At 33.7% G+C, this 14,494-nt stretch overlaps 1 pseudogene; it reads left to right on the plus strand.

The window, feature by feature from the left end:
- Positions 1-7,096: 7,096 nt before the first annotated feature.
- On the plus strand, positions 7,097-12,099 carry LOC127557925 (ADP-ribosylation factor 1-like; annotated as a pseudogene).
- The last annotated feature ends 2,395 nt before the right edge of the window (positions 12,100-14,494 follow it).

The following is a 14,494-nucleotide window of genomic DNA, read 5'->3' on the forward strand; positions in this document are numbered from 1 at the left end:
GGGGAAAAGTGATAAAAGTACCATTTATCCCTGAAATTTTCATATACTTTCATTCTTAATTAATTCAATATTACAATGATTACTTTCCAAATTCCTCAATGATTAATCTTCAATCTCTTTAATCTCTACACCTCCAAAATCTACTGAAAAAATTTTAATGATTACCATAATTTAAAAGAGGAAAAAGGTTTCCCTTTCCTTGATTTTCTGACCTAATCTGCCATAACCCCATCCTTGCCAGGGCTAAAATGACAAAGAGAAAGTATATTACAGGATTGCTTTTTTCTTTAGGTCTTCCAACCTAATTTCTCACTGAAAGCCTAAAGTGGCAGTTGGTCACTACTTACCAGGACAGAGTGTTTGGTATCACTGTTCAAGTATGAAGTATGAAATTCTGAAACTTCATTAATCTTCCCCAACATTCTAAACTCATAAACTACAACTTTTTATAGCAATCTTTATGACTTGCTGCAGTTTCAATTAGAAATCTTTTAAGGTAGCAGAATCCACAAACAACATAAGATAAAAGTTTTTCTGAGATTTTACTGAAACGTAAAAATACAGAGAAAACAATAAAACAGGAAAAGTTTGTGTGCACAATTTTCAAAAACTTTTAGCAATTGAAAGTCCCTTCTTTGGGCAATATTGAAACCAAATGGATTTTGATATATTTTAACTTAATAGCTCTCTCTTCTATCACCCCACTATAGGTGATTTCCATATGATGATGGGAATCTATGCCTGTTTCCAGGTCAATAAGAATTTCCCTAAGATGCTGTCAATTTGACAGCATGCTCTTCCCTGATCTCATGCCAAAAGAAATTTTTCCAAGGGGAAATTCTTTAGTATTTTACTTTTTCTGGAACCCATCATTCCCTTAAAGAGAATATCTCTTTTCCCAGCAGGGTCGGGTAAATTCTACCTTAGTTGAGAAGAATTTACTGAGAGAGGATCCTACCTCTGATGCAGTCTTCCATGAAGCTTCCATGAAGGCCGCTCAGGGGTCAGAGTCCTTTCTCAATCTTGCTGGCTTACCAAAAAAAGTGAAACCTGAAAGAATTGAGGAAGCAAAGGTTTAAGCTTCAATTTATCAAGCAATGCATGCCAATTGCATAACAAAATGGGACAAGCCTTTTCAGCTTGGCAATGGACTCCAAAAACAAGGTGAGACCAATTTTTATGCATTAAAAGAAAACAATTGATAGCCTATAAACTAGAGTGCAAATTTAGGTAATTAATTTGTAATTGGAGAAAAAGATTAAGGGTTTTCTGAACTGGGAAGGGGATAAGTAGTGAGCTTCAAAAGGAGAGAGGGGAGAATGGAGGAACCAAAGGAGGAAGAGGAAAGGTGGATTTTTTTTGAGATGTGAAGCAGGATGTCACCCAATTCCCAACCAATTCCCAGCAGGGGGAATTTACAGGAAGATGAAACTTAGGTTTCATTTTATAAGATGGAGTCATTTTAGTTCACACAATTTTCAAAATTCTATTGTTACCATCATAGCACTCAATCTAAGAAGAAAATATTGTATTTTCTTTAATCCTCTTCACTCCAACATAACACACATTTTTTAGGTTAGTGATCATTGCTAATCTCAGGTAATTCTGAACTTAAGTGCTCCTAACTTTATTCTTATAATATTATGTTAAGCTTTGTATTCATTCTTTTACCTGTTCTTCTATCTTCTGTACGTTTTTAAAAATTTTAATTGTTTGATGAGTTTTTTTATGCATATAATTTCAGTTTAAAGAGACTGCTTTTCCTTCCTCATTGGAATAATTTCCCTTTATGTCTTCAGAATTTCATTCTTAAGAGTTTCCTATCCCTTTTGGAATAACCTCCCTTATAAATTTTTTTATCTGTGGGATCCTACCTAGACTTTCTTGGGATCTTTTAAAATCTGCTTTTGCCAAATCTAGGATACAGTTTGAAATGTGTTTTCTTCTCCTCTTTTACAAACTCTAATAGAAAGAGATACACTTGAGCCCAATATTCACATCATTTCCAATTCAGAAACCAGTTCATCTATGATGGTAAGGATCCAATCAAAAGCATAATTTCCTTTCAATGGTTGCCCCACTTTTGGAAGGATAAAATTATTATTCAAACAAGTCAAGAGCTCATTATCTATTTTCTCTTTATAGAAAAAAAGCTCTAGTAAATATCTTGATAACTGAAGAATCCCATCATTATTGCACCATACTTCTATGCCAAGCTCATGAGCTATTCCCCAAATTCCCCACCTATAAGGAATTTTCCTATGAGGAAATTCCTCTTCCTTATTTCAGTTAATGTACTATAGAGTATTTAGGTAAAAAGCAGCAGGGGCAAAAAGTAAAATGATTTTGTAATTGAAGTATTCTAGATTAATTTAAGTGAGTAAATTCCCTCAGAATATGTTACATACAGGGCTAAATCAAACAATTTTAAATTTCAATTTCAATTTTTTTAGAATTCATTCCTTTTCCTTCCTTTTGAAACTTTTTTTCCTCACATTCATTCTTTTTTTCTTCTCCCTTCAACCACCATGGAGAAGGAAAGAGGAATGAATGAATGCAAGAGGAAAAATTGAAGTTGCATTTTATAAATAAGTTTTTTTTTCAAGATGAAATTTTTACTTTTATTACACACTAAAGCAAAGAATGAATGCTCTCCCCATAATGTAACCTTTTTTGTGTTTGGGGTTTTTTTTGGGTTTTTTGTTTGTTTGTTTTTTGTTTTTTTAATAGCTTTTTATTGATAGAACCCATGCCAGGGTAATTTTTTACAGCATTATCCCTTGCATTCACTTCTGTTCTGATTTTTCCCCTTCCTCCCTCCACCCCCTCCCCCAGATGGCAAGCAGTCCTTTACATGTTAAATAGGTTACAGTATATCCTAGATACAATATATGTGTGCAGAACCAGTTTTCTTGTTGCACAGGGAGAATTGAATTCAGAAGGTATAAATAATCCGGGAAGAAAAACAAAAATGCAAGCAGTTTATATTCATTTCCCAGTGTCCTTTCTTAGGGTGTTGCTGCTTCTGTCCATCTTTGATCAATTGAAACTAAGTTAGATCTCTTTGTTGAAGAAATCCACTTCCATCAGAATACATCCTCATACAGTATCCTTGTTGAGGTATATAATGATCTCCTGGTTCTGCTCATTTCACTTAGCATCAGTTCATGTAAGTCTCTCCAAGCCTCTCTGTATTCATCCCTCTGGTCATTCCTTACAGAACAATGATATTCCATAACGTTCATATACCACAATTTACTCAACCATTCTCCAATTGATGGGCATCCATTCATTTTCCAGCTTCTAGCCACTACAAACAGGGCTGCCACAAACATTTTGGCACATACAGGTCCCTTTCCCTTCTTTAGTATCTCTTTGGGGTATAAGCCCAGTAGAAACACTGCTGGATCAAAGGGTATGCACAGTTTGATAACTTTGTGAGCATAGTTCCAAATTGCTCTCCAGAATGGCTGGATGTGTTCACAATTCCACCAACAATGTATCAGTGTCTCAGTTTTCCCACATCCCCTCCAACATTCCACATTATCTTTCCCTGTCATTCTAGCCAATCTGACAGGTGTGTAGTGGTATCTCAGAGTTGTCTTAATTTGCATTTCTCTAATTAATAATGATTTGGAGCATATTTTCATATGTCTACAAATAGTTTCAATTTCTTCGTCTGAGAATTGTCTGTTCATATCCTTTGACCACTTATCAATTGGAGAATGGTTTGATTTCTTATAAATTAGAGTCAATTTTCTATATATTTTGGAAATGAGGCCTTTATCAGAACCTTTGATTGTAAAAATGTTTTCCCAGTTTATTGTTTTCCTTCTAATCTTGTCTGCATTTGTTTTGTTTGTACAAAAACTTTTCAATTTGATATAATCAAAATTTTCTATTTTGTGGTCAATAGTAATCTCTAGTTCTCCTTTGGTCATAAATTCCTCCCTCTTTCACAGGTCTGAGAGGTAAACTATCCTATGCTCTTCCAATTTATTTATAATCTCATTATTTATGCCTAGGTCATGAATCCATTTTGACCTTATCTTGGTGTACAGTGTTAAATGTGGGTTAATGCCTAGTTTCTGCCATACTAATTTCCAATTTTCCCAGCAATTTTTGTCAAATAATGCGTTCTTATACCCAAAACTGGAGTCTTTGGGTTTGTCAAACACTAGATTATTAAAGTTATTGGCTGTTTTGTCCTTTGAACCTAACCTATTCCATTGATCAACTAGTCTATTTCTTAGCCAATACCAGATGGTTTTAGTAACTGCTGCTTTATAATATAATTTTAGATCTGGTACAGCTAGGCCACCTTCATTTGATTTTTTTTCATTAATTCCCTTGAAATTCTTGACCTTTTGTTTTTCCATATGAACTTTGTTGTTATTTTTTTTAGGTCATCAAAGTAGTTTTTTGGGAGTCTGATTGGTATAGCACTAAATAAATAGATTAGTTTAGGTAGTATTGTCATCTTTATTATATTTGCTCACCCAATCCAAGAGCATTTAATATTTTTCCAGTTGGTTAGATTAGACTTAATTTGTGTGGAAAGTGTTTTGTAGTTTTGCTCATAAAGTTTCTGATTTTCCCTTGGCAGATAGATTCCTAAATATTTTATACAATCAGTAGTTACTTTAAATGGAATTTCTCTTTGCAACTCTAACTGCTGGGTTTTGTTAGTGATATATAAGAATGCTGATGACTTATGTGGGTTTATTTTGAATCCTGCAACTTTGCTGAAGGTGTGGATTGTTTCTAATAACTTTTTAGTAGAGTCTCTGGGGTTCTCTAAATATATCATCATATCATCAGCAAAGAGTGATAATTTGGTTTCCTCATTGCCTATTCTTATTCCTTTAATCAATAAGTTTTATTTTTAATTCTATATGTAATATATCCTGATAAAGTTCATCCACTTATATTGAGTTGTTAATAGAGTTAGTGATTTCTATTTGGAGGAGTGTGTGTGTGTTAAGCCTTTAATTCATTGGATTTTCATAAATAATAGGGCTTCACTTAAAAATAATTCACAGGATCATAGATCAATGTTTAGGATAGACATTAGAGGTCATCTACTCTAGTTTCTCTTTTCCTCCCAAATTTATACATAAGAAAACAGTAGCCCCCCCCCCAAAGTGAAATAATTTGAGTTAAGTTCAGGTGAGAGTTAAAAGGGAAAGGAAAAGAAACAAATTCTAAAAAAATAAAAATAATTAAAACTGAATTAAAACTGTATCTCACATATTCTGAGGGAATTTATTCACTTAAATTCATCTAGAATATTCTAATTAGAAAATCATTTTTCTTTCACCACAACCATAAGCTTGCCTGGAAGGGTGGAAATATTGATTATCTTTCAACAACAATGGAAGAGGTTTGATTCCTAGATTGAAGCTGGGTAAATTTCTGCTATCCAGGATTCAACTATAACCTGCAGTTGTCCTGACTAATCTAGCAAACCTACTCACTTTAAAGATAGATTTTTTTTTCCTTAAAAATATTTCACAATAGTAACCTAACATCTTTCCCTCAAATAGTTCAAGGTGTTGCAATAGAGTTTTAAGCATGGGACACTTAATATTACAAATTTGAAGTAATGGTCAACAATGAAAAGAACAGTGAGAAAAATAAGAATTTGTCCACAGATTTTTAGATTGGATAGAGAGCTATTAGGAGATTGTTGGAGTAAACCAGAATTATAAGACTGAAATATAGTTGAGTGGCAAGACCTAGAGATATATTTTGGAGAATGTGGGAAGTTAATAGTCAAAACCACAAAAATAATGGTTTTCCATTATTTTTATAAAAATATTTTCCATGGATATATGTGTCTATGGAGGATGATGGGGGATGATCATAATTAGTGTTTGGGGAGAAAGAGAATCACCCGAAAGGGAAATAAAGAGATTTTATGCAGATAAAAGTATAAAGAATAGAAACCAAGAAGTTAATGTTAAAAGATGGGCAGTATGCAATGTTTCAAAGAGATAAAATGTCAAAGGATGAGAACTAAATAAAAAGTGACTTGGATTTGGTGAGAAAGAATTCATTGGTGAGTAATAAGAGATCAGTTTCAATTAAGCAATGCAGAAGATATCACAGTGGGATAGGAAAGAAATACCAAAGGAGCAAGTAGGAGTTTTTGTGTAAATAAAAACATGGAAAATAACTTTAATCTCTGGAAAAAATTGATTTGGAGTATACAAATTCTGTAAGACTGGTGAGATTGGAAGCTTCCAATTTCTCATTCTAAACAATGGCCACTGAAGGATCATTGTTGATTTTTATTTTGCCAAAAAGCAAAAGATGGCATATTTAGATATGCAAAATTTTTCCAGGGATGAATACTGTGGATGATCATAAATGACTTCAATGTACAGCACAAGAAAGTATTCCATATCCATTTATCAAGAAAGAGAGAAACTTACTAATTTTACAGTTATTGAATTAATAGTGCTTAAAAGAATGTGAAAGTAAGGAAGAAGTTGTATAATTCACACTCCACAGTGTTAACAGAGGTGTTATTTTTTTAAATCACTTCCAAAGCCACATTGTCAAAATGTCAGTGATCATGCCAAAAAGTACAGTCACAAATGCTTCATAAGACAAATTCACAGGAAAATCAGAATTTCCTGGTAGTTGTAAAAAATCCAATGGCAATCCTAACAGAGCAGATTGTAACCTAAGCACAGTAAGGAAATTCCAGCAAATGAATGTTATGGGAAACAGGGGAGCTACTTAGCTTAGTCACACTAGGACTATAGGAATCTGGAAAAATAACCAATTATTTTACCAAAAAAAGTCTTATTTAAAAAGCAAATGCTTCATCAGCTAATAAGAGGAAATTACATTTACATATGCCAATTAAAATTAAAACTTTTCTCAATCTCAGCAGAAGGGTTTTTTTTTCCCTTTTGTTTAGATATTGTAAAAAGTATTGACTCCAGATCTTGGGAGCAAAACTAATGCCTGGAGAGCTGATAAAAAGGAAAGCAACCACTCATGAGTGAGGAGACAGGAAGCCCATAACTCAGTAGTGGGGAGGTTTCTTTTTGCCAACATTCAACATATCACACTTGGAACATGAAATATATTTGCTAAAGTCTTTAAGGGGCTCTTTGGCCAGGAGAGAGAGAAAGAGAGGAGAGGGGAGGGGAGGGGAGGAGAGGGGAGGAGAGGGGAGGGGAGGGGAGAGAGAAAGAGAGAAAGAGAAAAAGAGAGAAAGAGAGAAAGAGAGAAAGAGAGAAAGAGAGAAAGAGAGAAAGAAAGAAAGAAAGAAAGGGAGGGAGGAGGGGGCAGCTAGGTGGCGCAGTGGATAGAGCACCAGCCCTGAATTCAGGAGGACCCGAGTTCAAATCTGGTCTCAGACACTGTCTAGCTGTGTGACCCTGGGCAAGTCACTTAACCCCAATTGCCTCAGCAAAAAAAAAAAAAAAAAAAAAAAGAAAGGGAGGGAGGGAGGGAAGGAGAAAAATGTGGATTCTAATGGTTGGTCTGGATGCTGCAGGAAAGACAAACTATTCAAAGTGAAGCTGGGTGCAATTGTAACTACTATTCCCACTGTAAGTTACAACATAAATATTGTAGAATATAAATACATTAGCTTCACAGTGTGGGATGTAAGTGTCTAGAACAAGAGCCAAGTCCTATGGCACCATTACTTTCAGAACACACAAGGGCAGATTTTTTATGGTTGACAGTAATGACAGAGAATAAATGAATGAGGCCCAAGAACTGATGAGAATGTTGGCAGAGGATGAGCTTAGAGATGCCATCTTATTAGTGTTTGTTAACAGATAGGATCTTTCCAATGCCATGAATGCAGCCAAATTCATAGATAAATTTAGACTGCATTCTTTTCATCACAGAAACTGGTACATCTAAGCCACCTGTGTCACTAATGGGGATGGTCTTTATGAAGCACTGGACTTGTTGTCCAATCAATTCTGAAATAAAATCCCTCCTCCCTCTTTTTTTCTCTCCCTCTTATTTTCTCCTATTTGCTCTTCACTTTATTTTTACGTGGCAAACTTTCTAATATGTGTAATTGGGTGCCAGAAACCTTTTTTTTTTCCTACCTCCATCACAGTATGTATTGTGCCATGCTATAAATGTGGCAAATACAGGCCTGAAAACAGATTTCTTATTTAATATAAATAGTTTTAGTTTCCAATAGGACAGTTTCTGGCACTCCTATGCAATATTACTCAGAACTTTTTTTATTATAAAAATATCAACTCATTATTTAGTTTGGAAAGAAATTTTAATCACATTGATACGAAGGCTACTGAGTGTTAACGTGTAGCAGCAGAAGAACCAAATGCTATTCCTGCTGATTTGTGAGATCTGTATTGAGATTCATTTTTGTGGCTGGTTTTTGACCTGAAAAACTGTGATCTTTTTAACCATAAAAATATTTTAAAAGATAAATAAAACACTTGAACACATAGAACAAAGAATTATGCTTAGGGCATGTTTTGCAGTAACAACTTGAATATTAGACCATTGTAATTGTTTGAGATTTCTCTTTTTTGAGACTTTAGAAATGATGATTAAAGACAAATGATCAATTTTGCATTGTTGGAATAGATATCTATTTCTTTGTAATTCTATGTCTTTGGTTCTTTATGTATTTCATAGAGTTTGTTCTTGTATTTGTGCTCACACGGATACTTATAACAACAAAAAAGCTCTGAGCTTATGGTTCAGAGCAGGGTGAACACTGAGAGCATTAGATCTTCAGACATAAACCATTTATAACTAGACTTTTTCCCAAACCCTGAAGTTCAGGTCAGGCTCTGAGTAGTTCTCCATCACAGTTGGATGACTCCTAGGAAGGACACATTGATGACTGGTGATAATATTGGGAAGAGCTTTCTGACATATTGGGACAACAAAAGAACTAGATTTTTAATTTTGGTCAAGTGTGGGGTGCTTTTATTTGAAACCTCTTTACAGCCAACATTAGCCCCAAAGACACAGTCAAGAATAGCAGATATTTCTCCATGGTACCTAGGTTTTGAAAGAAAAAAAAAACAGTACAAAAGCTTGGGGAGTCATTCCATTTTAGAAGTATTTGATCCCACTTTGGAACTACTTCCCATCTATACATGTATTAAATATCCTTTACTACCCCTCATTACTACAAGGGTCAGATTTGCCATCTGAAGGGAAAAAAAAACCTTTCCTTTTTTTTTTCTTTTGTCTTTTGAAAAACACTCAAGAAACTTGAGCTGTTAAAACTTTATCTTGGGAAACTTTTTGATGTTGCAGAAATTCTTGCTGCCTTCAATACACAATTAGTAATTGTTTTGTATACTCGTTTTCAACTTTTCATTTCAACAAACACTATAATTAAACTTATTATAATGAAATGTCTGAACTATAAAAAAAGTATTGCCTCCAAAACACCTTACAAAGATCAAGGTAATTTGTTTTTTTCAATAATTTAAAAGAAATAAAATGGAATCGTGTTATATATCAATGCCCAGTTCTTTGAAAATTGACAGACTGACTCTCAAATCTATATACAAATATATATATGCATATATATATATATCTATATCTTCTAAGAGTAATACTAATGAGCTATCAGTAAATTATCTGACATAATCCTGGTTACTAACATATAAGAATACTAAAGACTATGCTTTCGGAGTGACTTTTCTAGTATTCTTAATTTCCTTTAATCTTTATGCTGGAAATTGGAAGTGTCACCAGAATTCTATGCCTGCATCCAGGTTTTGATTTCTGGGCTAAAATCTAAGACCAAATCTAGTTTTCTGAATCCCAAGAACATAAAACTTCTATAGTTGATTAGACCACTGTTCTGTCCCTTATCTTTTTCAGTCTCTGAAAGAAATGCCACTTTTAGGATATGCAAAGCATTTTACATCTATTATCTTATTTGCTCCTTACAATTATGAACTGTGTTATTTTAGAGTTGTAGTTGTAGAGTCTAGGGGAGGGGTGGTCACACTGTTAGTAAGAATCAAAGAGAATCCTAAAAAGCCCAGGACTCTAACCACTGCTCCATGCTGCCCCCTCTACTACATGATCAAATAATTTCTTTTTCCTGGCCTTCATTTTCTATATGAAAATGCTAATACTACATCCTGTGCACAAGTCATCTTTAATAAGACCACTATGATCCACCCTATTGCTCTTTGGATCATGTAGAATTTTGATTCATTAGAGAATAATGCATTCCATGATTCCTAGTCATATAGCATCATTAAAAGAATAAACTTTTAAAAATGGACTTTATATCCAAGAATGACTGTACAATTTCTTTTTGAGAATCTCTTTTAGGAGGAAATTGGTAAATTCTTTCTATTTCTACTTCATCCAATGGTTCCAAGATATCTGGGCAATTTTCCTTAACATTTTCTTGAAATGATGCCCAAGTTCTTTTTTTTTTATCATGGCTTTCAGAGAGCCCAATAGTTCTTAAATTATTTCTTACTAATCTATTATTCAGATCAATTGTTCTTCCTATAAGATATTTTGCATTTTCTTTTTTTTTCAGTCTTTTTACTTTATTGACATTTCACTTGACCAATTATGATTTTAAGGAGTCATTGTGTATAGTATTTTTATGTTCCTATTACTACGCTGTTAATTCTCTTTCATAATTCCCTTGCAATGCTCTCATTTTTTTACCAGTTTTTCTGCTGTTTTTATTTTATTTTAAAATCTGTTGATGTTTTTAATCTTTTTCTTTAGTTGGTTTGGGAATTCGTATTTGGTTTGTATCCAATCTACATTTTTCTTTTTGGCTTTGCTTGTAAATGTTTTCAAATATATTTTTCAAATTTGTCTTGAGCTTCCTTGTCAATAAGTAGCTCATTTTCACAATTTTGACTTTGAACTTTATATTATAGTTGGCCTCTACTTATTTCTGGGAGGGTTGAGTGACTTCCCTGAGCATCAGGCTTTTATATCCTGCTATGTTCATAGCTAAATTTAGGGGCCTGTACGTTTTTACTGTTTCTAAAGTTTTGCTGCGTAGGGTTTGAACTGGTCACTGCCCTTTTGGTCTGTACTATAGTCCTAAATATATAAGACCATTGTACTCTCACAAACACAGTTGCTCCTCTCTGCCCTGGAATTGCATCACAGAACTGTTTATTTGGCAATGGGGCTGCTAAATAATCACCAATTCTGTGCCCAGTGCTAACATAAGGGTGAATCTGGAATCTCCTTCTGGCCTGGTGTCCAGTCTCCTTACTAATCCTGGTTATTGGGTATTCTTAACACTGTTGTTACCTCCACTGTTACTTCTATCTCCAAAGTCCACAGTTGATACCACTTTACTGGTGCTACACTATGGGCCAACACCTTCCCCAGTGTCTGCAGAGCTTTATTTTTGTCTTCCTAAGCTGCCTTGGACTGAAAAAAAAATGACTTACTGTGATTTTTTGTTGGTTATATCACTCAGAATTGAGTTGGGAGACCTAAGCAAAACTGCTGACTTTACTCCACTATCTTGGCTCCACCCTTAGAACTGTACCATTTTCAAATACAATTTAGTCCATTTTCTTCCTCCTTTTCAATTTTGGGTCCAATTCATTGTTTAACTTAAATATCTATCCACAATATGAGCAGTGATGTCTTAACTCAATGAACTGCCCATACAAATGCATATTACAATTGGCAATAGGCATTTTTTTATTATAACTTTTCCATGTCTATACTTAAGAGACCACTTTTGAATAACTATGGACCCAGTATCCTGGGACTAAACACAATGAGCAAAATGTGCTACAAAAAGAAAACTATCTGAGGGACTTCAATAGAAATAAATGTAAAAACCTATGCTTAGGTTAAAAAATTTAACTTATAAATGTAATATGGAGGAAGACTGGCTAGAAAACAAATCTCGTGAGTAAGAGCTGACGGATTTAGCATATAAGCTCAATGAGTCAATCATGTGGCATGATGGAACAAGAAGAAGAAAAGAAAAAGAAGAACAAGAACAAGAAGAACAAGAAGAAGAACAAGAACAACAAGAAGAAAAAGAAGAACAAGAACAAGAAGAACAAGAAGAAAAAGAACAAGAAGGACAAGAAGAACAAGAAGAACAACAAGAAGAACAAGAACAAGAACAAGAAAAAGAGCAACAAGAAGAAGAAAAAGAAGAACACAAAGAAAAAGAAGAAGAACAACAAGAAGAACAAGAAGAAGAACTAGAAGAAGAAGAATAACAACAAGAAGAAGAACAACAACAACAACAAGAAGAACAACAACAACAAAAGAAGAACAAGATGACTCTAAAGAGTAAGTTGTTGGAAAGACAAATAATGATCACAACTGAGTAAGAATTCACCATCCCCTATGGAAATATACTTTATTATTATTTTATTATATTAGCTTGGCCTACCCATGAGCAATTGAATTGGATAGGCCAAGCTAATATAATAAAAATGACAATTCTGCCTAAATTGATCTACTTGTTCAGAGCCATACCAAACTGTCAAAAATTATTTTATAAAACTAGTAAAAATACTAACAAAATTCATCTCAAAGAAAAAAGTGTCAAGAATATCATAGAAATTAATGAAAAAACATACAAAGTATGGTGGCTTAGCTGTGCCATACCTAAAACTATATTATAAATCAGCAATAATCAAAACCATTTCATACTGGCTAAGAAATAGAGGTAGATCAGTGGAATAAATTAGATACCCGTGACACAGTAATTAAGACTAAAGTAATCTAATATTTGATAAATACCGAAACTCCATCTTCTAGGATAAGAACTCAAAATTTGACAAAAATTGCTGGGAAACATAAAATAATATATCAAAAACTCAGCATAGACCTTCATCTCACACCCCATACCAAAATAAAGTAAAAATGGATACATGATATGGGTATGAAAGGTGATACCATAAGCGGATTAGGAGAACAAGAGATGATTTACCTATCAGATCTTTGGAGAAGGGAGAAATGTATGACCAAAGAAGAACAGGAAAACATTATAAAAGGCAAAATGAACAACTTGGATTACAGTAAATTAAAAAGTTTTTGCACAAACAAAATGAACAGAAATAAGATTAAAAGAGAAGCACAAAGCTGGAGGGTGGGATTTTACAGCCAGTATTTCTGATAAAGATCTTATTTCTAAAATATATAAAGAATTGTGTCAAAATTATAAGAATACAAGTCATTCCCCAATTGATAAATGGTCAAAGGATATGAACAGATAATTTTCAGAGGACAAAATTAAAGCCATCTATAGTTATATGAAAAAATGTTCTGAATCACTATTGATTAGAAAAATGCAGATTAAAACAGCTCTGAGGTACCACTACACACCTCTCAGATTGGCTATGAAGTCAGGAAAAGATAACGATAAATGTTGAAGGAGATGTGGGAAAACTGGGATACTAATATATTGTTGGTAGAGTTGTGCAATGATCCAACCCTTCTGGAGAAGAATTTAGAACTATGACCAAAGGGTAATCAAACTGTGCCTACACTTTGGGCCTGTGTCCCAAAGAAATCATAAAGGAGGGAAAAGGACCCACATAGGCAAAAATGTTTGTAGCATCTTTTTTTGTGGTAGCAAAGAATTGGAAAAAGAGTGGATGCCTATCACTTGGTGAATGACTGAACAAGTTGTGGTATATGAAGGTAAAAGAATATTATTGTTCTATAAAAATTGTTCTATAAAAAAAATGATGAACAAGGTGATTTTAGAAAGGCCTGGAAAGATTTACATGAACTGATGCTGAGCGAAACAGCAGAACCAGGAATACATTGTATATAATAACTACAAGAATGTGTAATAATCAACTATGAAAGACTTGGTTCTTCTCAGTGATTCAGTGAACCAGTGAACCCAATAGATTTTGAATAGAAAATACCATCTACATCCAGAAAAAGAACTATGAAGATTGAATGTAAATCAACACGTGCTATGTTCACTTCTGTTTTCAGTTTTTTTTCTCTTCCATGGTTGTTCCCTTTTGTTCTGATTTTTCCCTCCCAACATGATTCATAAAACAATGTGTTTTTAAAATAAATAAATGTAAAAAAAATTTTTAAGCATGTATTGACTACCTAATTACTGTATGTCTCCTTGGAACTATCAGTCTTAGAAAAGCAGCAGTGTTGATGGCAATCACTTTAAGGACATTTTTATTCCATTTGTCTTTGTCATCAATAATCATGATTAGAAAATAGATCTGCTAAATTAAGTCTAGCTGAATTTATATAACTTCACCTTCCCATTAAAAAAAATGTTGTTGCATATATGTAAACAGCCTCAAGCTGCTCATTTATTTAAGGATGGTCACAAACAAATATGCTAATAAAATATTTACCTCAGATATAAATAAAAGGGGGAGAATATTTGGTTGGATGCATATGAAAAATTGAATCTCCAAGGGAACCATTGCTTCTGTTGACATTATTGAGGGAAAGCTTCCTGGAAAATCCTTGATGTTAAGAGCCATTTAAAGGAGAAAAGAAAAAGGAG

Source organism: Antechinus flavipes, chromosome 3 (genome assembly GCF_016432865.1).
Source record: "Antechinus flavipes isolate AdamAnt ecotype Samford, QLD, Australia chromosome 3, AdamAnt_v2, whole genome shotgun sequence".
NCBI classification, from domain to species: domain Eukaryota; kingdom Metazoa; phylum Chordata; class Mammalia; order Dasyuromorphia; family Dasyuridae; genus Antechinus; species Antechinus flavipes.